This window comes from Microtus oregoni, unplaced genomic scaffold (genome assembly GCF_018167655.1).
Source record: "Microtus oregoni isolate MIOR12 unplaced genomic scaffold, Mior012 000040F_ref0000088, whole genome shotgun sequence".
NCBI lineage: Eukaryota > Metazoa > Chordata > Mammalia > Rodentia > Cricetidae > Microtus > Microtus oregoni.
In genome coordinates, this window is record NW_024543207.1 from 12,287,781 (window position 1) to 12,304,389 (window position 16,609).

The window sequence follows — 16,609 nt, forward strand, 5'->3', positions numbered from 1 at the left end:
TGATATCTGATCAAAAACTATGCTAGATGTTTCTATAAAAAGTACTTTTAGAAGAGACTAAGGTGTACATTGCTAGACTTTGAATAATATAGATTGTTTTCTAGAATGTGGTTAGCCTCATCTAATCAGTAGAAGACTGGCCTCACTGCAAGGATTTCTCTCAAGCCAAATCTTCCCTGAGTCTCTAGTCTGCTGGGCCAAGTGTCGCCTACTTTGGTCTTGTCAAACATCTATAATTGCTTAAGCTGATTCCTTAAATATCTTATATATCCTGTTGGTTTTATATCCTTGTATATTTCCAGGGTATGCACAGGAAGGAAAAAGCCAACCCTTATGTCTCAGTCTCAAATTGATAGAAAAAAGCAAGCTGGAAGAGAAGTAATGGAGAAAAACACTAGGAAAAAATGGTTTAAAAAGTGATCCAGGAAGTTGAGTGAAACTCTAAGTAAACTCATGGACAATTCAGATACATGCCACTGGCGGAGTTAAGAATTAAGATCAAGAAACAACCTGTAAAGTAATGATCAGAGAATGCCTTATCTTTAGAAATAGAGTTCAAATGGCAGTAGGTATCTGAGACAGCAAGAAGATCTGGAAGAAGTCATGCAAGGTTTTCAAGAGCTGAACATAAGGAAAAGTAAAACTAGAGCTCAAGGTCTAACAAAATCGAAGGAGGAACAAGACCGTCTCCAATGAGGGAAGCTCACACTGCCAGAACCTGTCAGTGAGCATGAGGATGCAGAATACAGGATAAACTCAGAAATGCAGTTGTGTTTATGTGTAATAACAATGAGCATATGGAATCATAATTAGCTTAAATATGGTGCCATATTTAGACACTTTTAAACAAAATTACTAGCTATCAGTTTTATAGAGTACAAATGGAATTTTTATGTTTAAAACTACATTGATGAACTTCAAGTTGAAATAAATGAGATTCATAGATTGAAATACTCATAAAAGAATGTCAATTCTCCTTGACTGCCATACAAGTGCAGTATGATTTCTATTAATCTATGACAGCTTCTTGATGACATAAATGTACTATTGTAAAACCTGATAATATGGAAAAGGAAGATCTCTCTCCTCTCTCTCTTTCTCTCTCCCCCTCTCTCTCTCTCTCTCCCTTTTCCCTTCACACTGCTTAATCTGTGTTAAAATTTTTTCTTATAAAACCAACTTTATTTCATAAAATGTAAAAGATGTTAGAGTACTGAAAGGAAGAAAGAACTAGGAAGAAGGGCCAGACCCAACCTGAGTCTTGCATCATCATGGCATCAGTCATGATTGTTATGATAACAGAGAAATGGAGGCATAGTTAGTGGAACAAGCCAGACAACCAGAAATGGAGCTATACACATTCATCTAGCTTGTTTTGAGAGAGGGAAGGAAGGAAGGAAGGAAGAAAGGAAGGAAGGAAGGATGGAAGGAAGGAAGGAAGAAAAAATAAGAAAGGAAACAGGGGAAAGAAGAAAAAGATAAAAGCAAAGATTTGGGGAAAGAACTGCTTTTTAAACTAATGGTTCATGGAGAATTATGTGTTCATAAGCACAAAGGATGTACAAATAAACCTTATGCAAGTCTCACCAAAATTTAACTCAAAAAAAACCCTACAAACTTAAAAATAAGACATGAAATCGAAAAGGTTTAGAAAGTGAAAAAATTCTTATAAGCTGCGATTATAAACCAATCTTAGACTTGAAAACAAAAGCCTGGATTGTGTAGGAAGATAACTTTAAATTATATTGCATTTAAATAGCAGAGTGGAAGCATGTAAAAGGATGGACAAGGGGAGAATGTGTTTGAAAACCACAGATCTGACAACGGACTGTCATTTCTGTTATATGATTGTTTGGGTCTTTTTATAAAATCCTAATCCTCTAATAAAAGCAATCAAGTTAGGCAACAGATAGAACATGTAGAACATGAAAGCCACTGCATTGGAGAGGATCTACCAACAGCAAACAAACACAAAAATATGCCAACGTTATCAGCCACTATGTGACTTCAAATTAAACCACAACAAGTCATGAATAGACTCCAATCACAATATTCCAAATTTGTTTTATCTGTAATCTTCATTCCATGAAATCAAGTTGTGTTCATGATTGCACAACATTAGGCATGGTAATAGTAATTTATGTCATATGTTCATGTTACACCAGAAACAGAAAGAATATAAAAAAAAAAGAAAATCCAGGTCCAGAACACAGTGGCTAACAGCTTTTATATGATCCATTGTCCTTTTCTTAGGGTATCATCTAGTCCTCTCTCCTAAAGACTGCTGACCTGTCCACTACTCAACCTCATACGCATGATACCCAGAGAATCAGTCTTCCTAATCATGAGGGATCTCATACTGCTTAACAAATATTTTGTGGCCTCTGCATGCTCAAAATGTGGTGCTGGGTAAATGGGGAACTGCATGAGAAACTCCTGGAGGGAAGCTGTGTTTGAAGAGACACACAGATTAGAACTGCAGTTCTGTGGAGGGACAGGAACGTTGCAGGTCCAGAGGTCAGTCCCTTTATCTTGGGCTAGTTATAGCCCTCCATAACAGCCATTCCGTGCCCTCCTCTATATCAGAACTAACATCATGTGACTATATTAACTTCGTAGCCCACTAGCTTCCACCAACGTAAGAGCTAATATTGCCATCGGACAGCATCTCGGGCCTATAGAAAACCTTTCCTCATAGTGCTGTAGCTGCACCTCGATTGCACCCCCTTGTATTTTAAGATTGCCTTGAGTTCTGGCTTTCTTTGTTCTGTAAAAACCATAAAACTTCATGGCACTGCTTCCACACTGGAACCTGAAATTTGGGGTAACCGAAATCTGTGTTCCTGGGCCATGGCCATTCAAATGCCTCCAGAATAAACTACTTCTTATTCCTTTAAAATAACAGTAACTCATTTTAAAAAAAAATAGAAAAAAAAATCAAACGATGAAAGAGAATGAAGACAAAGTGGATCTTACAGTTTAGCAGTGTTCTGTTTTTAAGAAACCAAACTTGTAGTTATCGTGTGATCCAGTAATTATATGCGTAGACATTTATTTTATAAAAGTACAGACTCATGTCTGTACAAAAGCATATATGGATTTTATAGCAGCTTTACTGCAATAGCCATGAAATAGAAGCCACATAGAAGTCTTTCAATGAAGGAATGGTTGAACAAACTGTGACATGTCCCCAGTGACCCTCGCAACCTGAGAGAATACCCCTAGAACTATCTGAGCCAAAAAGAACAGTTCTAAACATCAGCCACATGTATTCGTTTTGTACTCATTACTCTTCTCATTGCCATGATAGAATCCCTGACACAATCAACTTAATGGAGGACAGGTCTATTTGGATTATGGGTGGGGTGTACAACCCATCACGGCAGGAAAAGGCACAGCTGCACAGGAGCACGTGCCTGGGATGCCTCACTTCACATTCTCAGTAGAACAGGAAGCGAGTGCACAGGAGGTGGAACTGGACTGTGAACCTCAAGTCCAGCACCCAAAACTGTGTCTTCCTGCAGAACTCTACATGCAAATGATCTCACGACTTCTCCAAATAATGGCATAATTTAGAAAACAGTACAGAAAACATGAGTTTGTGGGGAGTGCTTTACATCAATCTATAATTTTACACATTATGTACCATTTCTAAAGTGAGAAAGTTATAGATTGAGAGCTGATTAGAGGTTTTAGATGCTGAGGTTTGGGAAGTGGTGTGAGAAGGTGATGGTTTTGTTCTAAAAGGATAGTGTAGCCCCTTGATGGAGGAAGGTCATTGGTTAAAAAAATAAAGATACTGCTTGGCTGGCCCTCATAGGTTAAAACATAGGTGGGTGGAGTAAACAGAACAGAATGCTGGGAGGAAGAGGAAGTGAGCTCAGACTCGACAGGTCTCCTCTCGGGAGCAGATGCCTCAGAAGAGACACCATGGCGCGCTCCTGGGCAGACACACGCGATGAAGCTCCGACCCAGGATGGACTAGGCTAGAATCTTCCCAGTAAGACAGGTGCTCACAGATTATTAGAGATAGGTTGATCGGGATATCAGAATTAGCCAGTAAGGGCTAGAGCTAAAGGGCCAAGCAGTGTTTAAATGAATACAATTTGTGTGTTGTTATTTCGGGGCATAAGCTAGTGAGGCGGCCGGGGTGCTGGGGATGCAGCCCCGCCGCTCATATTACTACATCCCCTTGTGAAGATGAAACTATTCTGTCTTGACTATATCCCAGATGTGATGTTTTAGTATTAATCAATGTCACCATTGGAAGTGTTATGGATTGAGTCAGCATCTTATCCCTTTATTCACATTTTAAAAATTATATCATCTCCACCCTTTGCTGCTGTCAAAGTAATAGTATTAGGCAGGGATCCTTTAGGGGACTGCTTGTTTACATGAGATCATGAAGGCATAGCCCTTACATACTTACTGCTGTTATAGGAAGAAAAAGCTGAGTAGCTCCTTTTCTCTCTACTATGTGAGGACCTAGGAAGAAGGAAGAAAAGAAGATCCTATAAGAAACAATCTACATTGCTACATTGATCTCAGATTTTTAATATCCAGGACTGAACATTTACTCTCTATTGTTTAAGCCACCCAGTCCATGGAATTTAGTTATGGTGGGCAGAGTGGACTAAGTCAGGGAGAAACTGGATAGAGAGTATGCTGGGCCCAAGTACACTATGCCTTTCCTCCTGTGAAAAACAAGTATTTTATAATGTCTCAGCCTTGATACAGTAGGCAGGGACTTGGTCCTGTGTCAACTTGGTATGCCAGACTTTGTTGACTCCCCAGGGGAGGCTTTACCCCCTCTGAGGAATGAATGAGGGTGGGATGTGGGGTGAGGGGCGAAGGAGAAGGGGAAACAGGGTGAACTGGGGCTGATATGTAAAATGAAAAGTAAATTTAAATAAAAAAAGTTTCATTAAAAAGAAATGTTCTTTTGTTTTCAGAAATGTTTCTAGTTTGGAAGTATCTTTGAGATGTACTGGTAGGGCATAAGGTAAGAGGTACTCACGTGGTACACCCCCAACACATATATACATATATACACACATACACATATGTACACATGTACATACACATACACACATACTTATATATATATACATACACACATATAAATATACACACCCATACACACATATGTATACATACACAACACACACACACATATATATACACAAACACATATACACATGCACACACGTATAAACATACATACACACATACACACACCTATATAGCTTTGTCATGTGTTGGGAAGTCACTGCTGCTCTTCCAGCGGTTAAGAAACTGAGCCAGCAGGAGGTAAGCTGGCCTGAACGGAGTTGGACAACAAATGTCATTGAAGCTTTCTCGGAGACTTCTATTTCAAATATTCTTCTTGTAAATGAATGAATTTACATGACTGTAGGAAAAGATGGACTAGCTTTGTATCCCCAGGGTCACTAGAGAAACTGCATCCCCACAGATTAGGAGCCCAGGAGCGAGGTGACTTTCTATCCCCAGAGAAGCAAAGAAAATGTAAATGGCTGATAACTGAAGGCGCACCTGCACACTAAGCCACCTAGAAAGCAGAGGAGCTGCAGGATCAAGGAAAGGAAATGGTCAGAATGAACTTCCTGTTGGCTCTTCTATCCCCAGCACTCGGATAAGGTTTTCCTGTGTGTTCCCGGAGAATGTAAAGTGTGCAGGGGAATAAAGTCTCTAAAGACTCCATTCACATAAAAATATGCAAGGAATGCACAGGAGAAGCAGAGATCCTCTGTTTGTTTTGCATTAGGGATGGATTCCTGATATTCACAGTCCCAAGCAGAAACTCCAAGGCCAGTTCCTAGAAACCAACTGTCTTGCTTTGGCAGACTCCGTAGAAAGCATTATCTGCTGTGTAAATAAAAGAGCTGGGCTTCACGTTCCTTCACTCTAGCTGCTTTCCCTAAATTGGGAATTGAATGGCAGATTCCAACTTGTATCCAAGAACTTAACATATTATTAGACTTTGAGAACTCAGAACATAAAGAACTTCCTGAGCAGTTATGCTGTGAAAACACACAGTAAGCTGAATTCACTGGAATGAGATTCCACTTGAATCTGAGACTGGTGTGGGAGCCTTCCTTTAGGTATTCGTTATGTCTTTAATTTCTTTTCTTAAGCTACAAACAGTTCATAAGACAAAGGGCTAAAAAACATAAAATGGAACTAACTCATTCACTGTGGTAAGTTCACCTATGAAAAAGCAAAAGAAGACCATGAAGGGTTCATCCACTGAAACAGTTTACCTGAGCTAATAGGAGTTCACCAACTCCAGCTGGACTGGGAAGGAACAAACATAGGATCAAACTAGTTCCTCTAAATGTGGGTGACAGTTGCATGACTGGGGCAGACTAAGGGGCCACTGTCAGTGGCACCTGGATTTATCTCGACTTCATGTACTGGCTTTTTGGGATCCTATTCTTTTTGGCTATATACCTTGCTCAGCCTAGATATAGTAGGGAAGGCCTTGAACCTTCCACAAAGCAATGGGCCTTATCCTCTTTTATGATTAGAGGGCGGTGGGGTGGGAGGGTGTATGGAGGAAATGGGAGGAGGGGAGGGAGTGGGAATTTGGATTGGTAGTTTTTTTTTTAAATCTAATAAATTAGAAAGAAAGAAAGAAAGAAAGAAAGAAAGAAAGAAAGAAAGAAAAGCAAAAGTTGGCTTCCAGGCAGTGTGATGCCCGACATGTAACCAGAAGCCTGAGTAATCAGGTAATCCCTGATGTGCACCTGAGCTACCATTTTAACCAATGCAAGTGCTGCAGACTGCATCCAACATGCTGCTGAACTTCCAGCGCATCATAGGCCGCCAAGGTGTTATCTCACTTATTCCTTCAAGACCTTCCTACCCAGTTTCCTCAGGGCTAGACTTGAGAAAGCACCTTGGCTACAGAAGAGTAAGTGTTCAGGGCATTCATTATCTAGCCCATAATAATATCTGGTGGCATTTATTGAATTACAACTAGGTAACTACCACTGAGCCTGGTTCCATACATGTATTATGTCATTCAGTGCTCACTGGGGAGAGAGAGAGATTGCATCTATATCCTGTGACCCCCTGATAAATGGGCAGGTACATGCCTGCCCGGAGATTGCATCTGCGCTAAGTGTTCATTATGCTTCTTTAACACGCATGCTCATTCCCCAACTGAACCCACATCACCAAAGAGTTAAATCCTCAGGCGACTCAGGGAATGTTGCTTTAGAACAGTGTAAGTATGCTGAATTCTGACTGTTAGTGCTTGTACATTTTAAGACCTCTGAAACTGTCCTCGTGTACTATTTTATATAGCCTATAAGGCAAATTCACCTGTTGGCATGGGTTTCCACACACCACACACACTACCTCATACAGTCTATAAGGTAAATTCACAAGCCAACATGCGTTTTCACACAGTACCTCACACAGCAAATAAGGTAAAACCATCCATTTGATGGCATGGGTTTCTATGTCCCATGTTCAGGACATTCTTTGTCAGTTGGTGACATTTGATAATTTCTTCTGTAATTTAAGCCTCAATCATTTCTCTGGCCACGTATGGTGCCTTCAGAACGGAATATGTTCTTGAGGCAGAAGCAAGGAGATTCATGTCACAGGCATTTTTGGGGCAGTTTTATCCAATAGAAGTATCACACACTATAGTCAACATGCTCATCATGAGCTACCACAGTTGAAAGTCTTTTTCCATTTCTTTGAAGATATTGTAAACTAATGTCAATATGGCTACCCTTCAACCATGTGTATGCTCATGCGTACATATGATCTATCCATAGGCATCCCTCTTCTCCACCCCTACTCCTATACCCCTGGCTCTTTTGATTAAACGTTTCTCCACCAGATCTCTTCTGCTTCTGCTGTCCTGTCACCCTTTGTGACACCTTCCCTCTTTCCTCTTCTCCCTCCTAAGATCTCCTTCTCCTCATCCCCATTTAATGATATGCACAGAGACATGCCTATATTTAAGTACATATACAATTTAAAACTAGATCCTGAATATGACAGACAGTATGGAATATACATTCCATTCAAGATTTTCTTACTTTCCCCCTCTCTCCAGCCTAAATAACTAAACAATTACCTGAAGTATCCACTGTACCCACCCATGTTTTCCTACAAACTTGCTGCCTTATGTAAGTGCAGGTACCAGGGGCAGAGAAGACACAACAGATATTCATCAGCAAATCATTTAGATGCAGAGCAATAACGAGCTTCTGTTAAATAGTGCTGTGGACTCCTATTGTGTCATAAGAAGTCACCGCACAGACTCGTGTTTCCATCCTGTTTCAATGTTGAGCAAATCAGACACAAGATATGTGTAAATAATGCTGAAACATCTGGATGAAAAGGAAGAAAATCAATTATCTGGATGTTTTGTCTACACAACATCAAAACATGTAAGCCCTGTGTAGACAAAACATCCACATGATTGAACACTGCACTTCTCATCCAGACACTTTACTGTCATGTGGATGAAAACCACTGCCAAGTTAAAGACAAAAGAAAAAACAATTTAAAAAATTTAAAACACACAACAGAGCAAAGCTTGCCTGATTGGTAGAATGTGAGGGAATTGTTCCTAAGCTTGATACGGAAAAGAGAGACAAAATAGTGTGTCAAATCAATTTTTGAAAACTCTAAGCCATACTACAAAAACCATATTACAATGAACCACAAGCTCATAGTTATCTTAATAAATCATGGACACATCAAGTGGCACTTAGTAAAAACGCACAGGCACTTTTTACTTAAGGCTGTGTTCACAGATGAGATGATGTACTAGCAGAAAAGGACAGTGGTTACTCCATGCCAATTTGTCTTCTGGAAAGACAAAAGTAATTCTAGTTGTCTAACAACAAGTCAGCTTACCAGTACAAATTCAGTAATTAGCCACTGTCAGAAGGCCAGGAGCTCCGTGGGTTTCCTTTTAACAGTCAGCATGTTAGTTTACCAACCCAAACTATGCTTAGTAGTACTGACTATTCCTATTTTATACATACAGAAACGGGTCATGAAGGCGAAAGAAGAAACTGACCAAGCTCTCACAAAATGATCATTTCTACAAGTCAGATGGTGCTTAACAGAATATTTTATTTAATACATCTTATTTTGAATGGAGTATCTTTGAACAATAGATATCAGAAAGTGGATGTAACTGTTTCTAAGAAATCTGGGAATTACAGTTTAACACACAACCATTCATTCTGTCTCATTTTCCTTCACATTATCAGTAGTCTTCCATTTCCTAAACCAAATATACCTAAGTGAGAGCAACCTTCAGGGAAGGAGCTGTTAGCACCAGCAGCTATTGTCAAACATGAAGAACCCAACAGGAGTGTCCTTACTGGCCATCTTATATGGTTCAGTGATAAAACATGGTAAGTTTCATGACTTACTGTCACTATTCCTTCTTTGGTGGACAGTTCCAAAGGCTGTACACAGAGGCCATCGGGGACACTCTGCCTTCAGAGTTGGTTTTATTCACTTTCATTATCTGGCAGTGGCTTGGTTGGATAGGAGAGAAAGGATGAAGGGAACTTCTCCTGCCAAAACTTATGTTATCAGGACCCAGTGGACTCAGATTTTCCAGGTCAAAAAACTAACAAAAATGTCATCAGGAGGGGAATGGGTCTGTAGAGGAAAGCAGTGGGATGCTCCACTTGGGCCATAGAAATGCATTACTCACAGCAAAGACGATTGGTCTTGTGATAATCCCTGAGCATTAGTCTGCAGCCATGCCGATGAATTGAGAATTGCTGTGATTTATGACTGTGGCATCAGGGCTGGAGTAAGCTTCACAGTACAAACTCATACACATTCCCAAACAAGAGCATCAAGAATTTGATGCTGAGATTGCATGGTGGCAATGCTATAACTCTGGGAAGATTCTGAAAAGTGTTGAATTTTACTTCAAAATGGGGGGAGTTTTGCAGTGTGTAAGTTACATAGCAGTCTAAAAAGAACTTCATCAGACTAATACAAATGGGTTCCTGGACATCAAGTATACAAAGTGGTATTTTGGGGATTTAATGTAAATGAAACAGAAACATATGGAGTAAATTTTTGCAAAATTACACACGATTTCTAAAATTAAGGGGGAAACTTTCTTGGCAAAACATAGTTGTATTTTATCTAATCCAAAAATATTTGAAAAATAAATCAAGACATTTCATAAACCAAAATACAGCTGGTTTTTCCATCCATTATGTGTTTGTTTTGTACAGTCGTTAAATGCACTTATCCTCGTGTTGGAAGGAACAGTCAGGTACCTGGGTACACAGCCACAAACACTTAGGACATTCTAGAACACAGAGCAAGGTCATATTATGGAAAAGCTGCTGCAGCATATTAAACATTATTTTAAGGGAAATAATATTCAAGGCAACCAAGAAGAACACTTTTCACAACAGCCCCCTTGTTGAGTTTAAGAGCATAAAAGTCATTAAAGGTGAGTTTGATCATCGTAAGCATCTGTCCCTCTCTGTTACCTGTTAACATCTCTGGGTGCTCAAGAGTCGTTGCTACTGGACAGTAATCCTTCTGCATGACTCAATCAAACGAGCTTATAAATGACAGATGTTTCTATATCTATCACAAATTTGGAATGGTCATTTAAAGCCACACCCATGTTTCTGTTCTCCTTTCTCTTGCTAAGTCCTAGATGACAATTTCTCAAACAGTGTTACCCAATGTCCTTTCTACAGTGAATTGATAGTGTCTATGTGTCCTTTATACCTGTGAAGGTGGAAGAAGTTTTAACTTCCTACACATCTGCTCAGTGTTGTTTCCTCAATGTTATAAGAGGGAATATTGGAGAAGCATGTCCCAACCCACAAAGAGCAACATCTAAATATCTTTAATTTAGGCCGAGAAAAGGAAGTCTTATGCATAGCTACTGGACACAGTTCAAACACATTGACAGATCTACTTAGAACTGGCTGTCTTGGAAATCTGCCCTGCTCCTAGGTCCATTGAAACATGGTGGGTTTCTCATATTATGGCAACTTCTCCTTCTTCCTGTCATGTTATGTGTCTTAACACTATTGATTCTGGTGCTCTGTGTCAGGATTAAAGATGTACAGTAGCAAAAGATGGCAGACCACACATCTATCTATCTAGATTCTATCCTTCTGATACCACACATAACCACAGCAACTACATAGGTAAGCTGGCATTAAACAATCAAAGAGAAAGAAGGCCAAGCACAGTGATTATACTCCCCCTAGAAAGAGTGTTCTGGAGATCAGTGTTCCCTGCCGCCTTCCTGGGGAGATTCCATGTGTCCATTTAAAGGGCTGAGTCTTCCAGTGGAGCTGTCATCAGCTTGGTAACATAAACACTTGGAGTTTCTTTCTCCCCCAGGAAGACTTGACTCTTCCTCTTAGTTTTACTACACTAATCCAAATTGTAAAGTTTGTTGTAAAGAAATTCTAGGCCCCTTGGATGAGATAATCAAAATAGAAAGGCATCCTTTGGAGTAGCATGTTTGGAGACAATAGGGATGGCAGGTATTAGAGCAACTGTCACCAAAGCTCTCCCCTATTGAAAATGGAGATACCATACAGTTGGAGATCAGGGACCCCAGGAAGTAAACTGACTATTATTACTGATAGATGTAAAATACACGGCAACAGCAAAGATGTTGGAGAGAACTGGATACTTCTGCTGTGGGAACTCCTTCAGCCAATAACCCTTAAGATACTGGCCCACTTTGGGCATGGTCTTGTATACTATAAATGCAGACAAAAGGCATGCACAGGCCTCTTGGCTGCTGGATTTGGTTCCAGATCCCAGTGCATGCAGAGGACTGTGGATTGCTACTCTTTCTGTGAGTTTATCCCCTGGTAATTTAACCTTTGTTATACTTCATTTTGGGCTATTGTGGAACTCTTTTGTATGCCAACACATTGGTGCCAATGTGGTCTGAATCCATGCCACTGCTAGGCCTTGTCCAGGCTCCCATGGATTTCTCACACCCCACACAGCTGAACTACCCCTCTGGGGAGCTGTGCAAGGTTTGGCTCTACTGCCTGCCATGGTGATTTGGCAATTTTCCACTAAACCATCCCCATGTGACTTGGTCCTACCTACTGTTCCCAGCGCACACAGAGATCTGTGGATCATTACTCTTTCTGTGAGTTTATCCCCAGATAAATAAATCTTTGTTAAACTCCATTTCAGGCTATTGTGGAACTCTTGTACACCAACATACTTCCTTTTTAACAGCAAGCACTTGTAGCAAGAAATGAGACTTACATAAGAATTTTACAGCATAGAGCTCCTATGATGTCTTAAAGGGAAATGTTCTCTTTCTTCAGACATAAAATACACTATATTGAAAATCATGTTCAGTATTTGATTATTGGGATGATAAAGTTGCTGAGGTAATATGTGGAACTTGCACAAGTAAGTTCAAATCTAACAATAATAATTAAGGAAAGGAGCTTGACAATCTCCCTCCCTCAGATCACAGAATTATGCTGACTAACAAAGGAATTTCCTTCTCAAAGCAATAAGAGAGAAAATCTTACTTTGCCTGAAAATTGTATGAGGACATGAGTGGAGGTGCCTCTCAGCATGACTTACCAATTTTTTTCTGAGGTTTCTGCTCACAGAATCCCACTGTAACTCAACTTTACTGAAGCAAAGGACTTAACTGTCCAGCGAAAATCTGTTCTACTCATGGGCAGAAATGGCAAAGCAGGAACAGGAGTGGGATCAGTGATCTATAAAAATCTATGATAATTGTGTGTGGAGAGAATAGGCAAGATAAAGAAGTCCTTAGATGGTTGTAATTTTGCTAGTTTGTGCAGTAAAACATCAAAGTACAAGGAATTGTGAGATAGTGCCAACATACAGAAAGAAAATCTAGTGTCTAGATCTAAGTCCATGCATAAATCAGGAGACTTGTGATCTAAGGGATGCTTGACAGGTGGAATGAAGTGAACAAAAACCACATTTCTCAAATTCTTCCTCAAATTAAGGTCATGGCCAACATCCAGGACCACTATGCACTAGAGAAGAAAAGTACCCAAACATCTGAAAGCTGTATGAAATCTTACCATGATTTAAATGGTCAAAAATGTCCGGCCTAGTCTTCTGCTGAGGATAGACACTTTAAAGATATTTGAGAGAAAAACAGATGGAGAAAGGTTCCCCAAATGTGCTTAGAGAGAGTATTGAATGCATGGAGTTAATTTAGACGTTAAGCAGTAAGGTAGGTGAAGACATCAGTTGCATGTATTTAGGGCAGTTATCTAAGGAAACAAAAGAGGGCAAGTTGGAAGCTTAGAGAGTAAAGAATTTAGGTTAGGAACGTGTCGGACAACATCCTGTGTATAATTTTCATTTGTTCTCAGGATCATCTTCTGAGTATTTGTTGCACTTGTAGAAAAACCAAATACATTTTGCTCACAACTATTTATGAGAAAAGGGGAATTTTTTTTGTCTTGCTTAGTTTTTAATTAATTTAAAAAAAAAACCTTCATGAAGTGAGACTAAGGCAGGCAAAAATAGATGCCTGGGGTAAGTCTCCGGTTAATGGGAATGTGGCGATGGTGGAAAGACAGATTTGTTTGGCCAAGTTTCACTCTGTTCTTGCGATCTGGCCTTGGGCTAGTGGATTGGAATTGAAAAGGGTCTGGGGAGACATTAAACAGAAAAGAACTGTTGGAGACTGTTTCAGCTGAAGCTGTAGAGAAGGAGCTTAGGAAAGGGCTTACAGGCTCACACTTTCTCAAATTTTGCAGCAAGAAAAGATTTGAAACAAAAGAAAAAAGGCAAAGTATAATTATGAGGTGAAACATTACCTAGATGACCACATTTTTCAAAGGAACACTATTATTGTTGTAATATAAAATACAGTCTTGTGGGTTGAAGGCTTGAAGCAGTGTTCAGAGATGTGGCTTTGGGGGAAGGGGTTGGATCAAAAGGGCTCTTACTTCATCAATGAGTTAATCCATTTGATTAATAATTTGATTGTAGAAATGTCAGGCATCAATAATTAGCTTTAATTCAAGTTCCAGGGAATAGAAGACCCTCTTCCTGATGCTGCCGGTACCTGTCCATATGCACATACCCACATAGAGATAATCACAAGCACACATAATTCAATTGTTAAATAAATCTTTAAAATTACTTGTTAAAGCTTGGCAATGTTATCGGAACATCGAGCCTAGTCAGAGGAAATAGATCCCTGGGATATGACTTTGAAGAGCACATCTTGTCCCCTTTCCCTCCCCCTTCCTGTTCTGGCTTCCAGGAGCTGGGCAGCCTTATCTGCCACACAGTATTGTTGCCATGATTTTCTGTCTTGCCTCAGGCCAAAGCAGTGGGTCAAGTCAAGCAGACTGGAGGTTCTGAAGCTGGAAAAATCTCTCCTCCTTGAGTTAATTTTCTCAGGCATTTTGTGAGAGTGATAAGAAATTGGCAAGGACACAAAGGCCAAATATGAAATTGGTCACTAAAATGAGAAAGCTATTTTAATTAATATGAAAATAAATCATACCTACTGACAATAAACAAGTTATAAAATAATTGATGGGAATAAAAGTACAAGTTATATACTTTATCAGGTTAGAATAGTGTACTTCCTGTTTCTGAATAGAGACTAGAGTACATATTTTCAGTTATTTCTGACACTTTTGTTACCTGGAAATATCACCAATAAACTTTAAACAATTATTTATTTTATTTTTTTGAGATTGTAATGTAATTATATAATTTTCCCCTTTCCATTCTTCCCTTTAGACTTTCCAAAATACTCCTCTTTGCTGTCCTTCAAATTCATGGTCTTTTTCACTAATTATTGTTACATAATATATGTTTATGCATATGCATACATATTCTTACATAAATACAACCTGCTCAAACAGTATAATGCTGCCTGTATGTATGCTTTCAGGTCTGAGCACTTGGTGCTGGATACCCAGTTGTTGCAGTTTTCCCTGGGGAAGATTATTTCTCATGTTCTCAGCATTCCTTAGTGGCCCTTAGTCTTTGCGAAGGGTTGAAGCCTTTGGGGCTTAAGAAAATTCCCCAATAAAAAAGCAATCATGGTGGTAAGGAATCTAGTGTGACTATTTATAGATCCTTCGTAATTTTCCTGATTTTTAATAACTGTTTTTAAGAAAATAGAGGACTATCCAGAGGAGCAACAGAGCCTCTTCAGAGTCAGTGGGCCTTTTCCCAAGGTACCATTCTGGTGGACAGAGACATTCTAGTGATGGACCCACGTGAAGCTCAACGTTTCTTAGTTCTTTCCAGGCGGCCCCTGTACTATTCAACCTCTTCCTTCCTTCCTTTGTTTCTGTGTGTGATGTGCTGTGTATGATATATAGGTATTTATGTGTATGTGAATAGGTGTGTGTACATCTGTGTGAGTGTGCATGTGGAGGCCACAGCTGGGCAAGAGTGTCTCCTTTCATGGTCCACTTTGTTCTCTGAGACAGCGTCTCTCACTGAACCTTGAAATCATAGGCTATCTACCGTCACCTACTATCACTGGCACCTCCTAGAATCTGCCTGCCTTGACCAACTCCATGTGCTAGCATTAGAGATGGGCATTGCGTCTGTTGGCTTCTATGTGAATTCTGAGACTAAACTCAGGTTATCACGCTTGAACTTTACTCTGACCAAGGCCACTTATAATAGAAGAAGCACTTTCCCTACTGGGCCATCACCCCAGCCCTGTCTAGAGCCCTTCTCTATCTGGGTATTTGTCATAGTCCCGTGACTCCTCAAGATTTTACAGAACTTTATCTAACATAATGTCTATTATCATAAAGATACACACATAGAATCAAATCGCTGATATAGACCATACATACTTATGCACCACTAAAATTAATACCTCATTTAACTGCTGTTGATAAAACTATTTTCCTAAAAGACATGATTAATGTTTGAGGTGACAGATATACTAGCTGGGTTTACTTACTATACCTTCATTTTAGTTACTTTCCTATTGCTGTGCTAAAACACCATGACCAAGGCAACTTATAGAAGATGCTTTTTAGTTGGCTGACCCTTTCAGGAGGTTAGAATTTGAGAGTATCCTGGTGGAAAGCATGGCAGCAGATAGGCAGGCATGGTGATGTACCAGCAACTAAAAGCTTACATCTTTATCTACAACAACAATATGAGAGGAGAGAGGGAGATATAGATAGATGATTGATAGATAGATAGATAGATAGATAGATAGATAGATGATAGATAGATGAGAGAGATGATAGACACATAGATACATAGATGATAGATAGATAGATAGATAGATAGATAGATAGATAGATAGATAGACAGACAGAACTGGGAATGGCTTCCCTTTTGAATGCTCAAAGCCTGCGCCGAGTCATACACCTCCTTCATAAAGACAACACCCTCTACTCCTCCCAAACAGTTCCACAAACTGGGGGACCAAGTATTCAAATATACAGAAGCCATTGTCACTCAAAAGTATGCATGCATTCCAACACTATACTGTGTCACTCAACATAAAAAATGATTATTAGTCATTTACATATAAGCTTTTTAAAATGTCTCTCAGTTGACTCTAAAAGTGGTCCCCAGTAGCAGG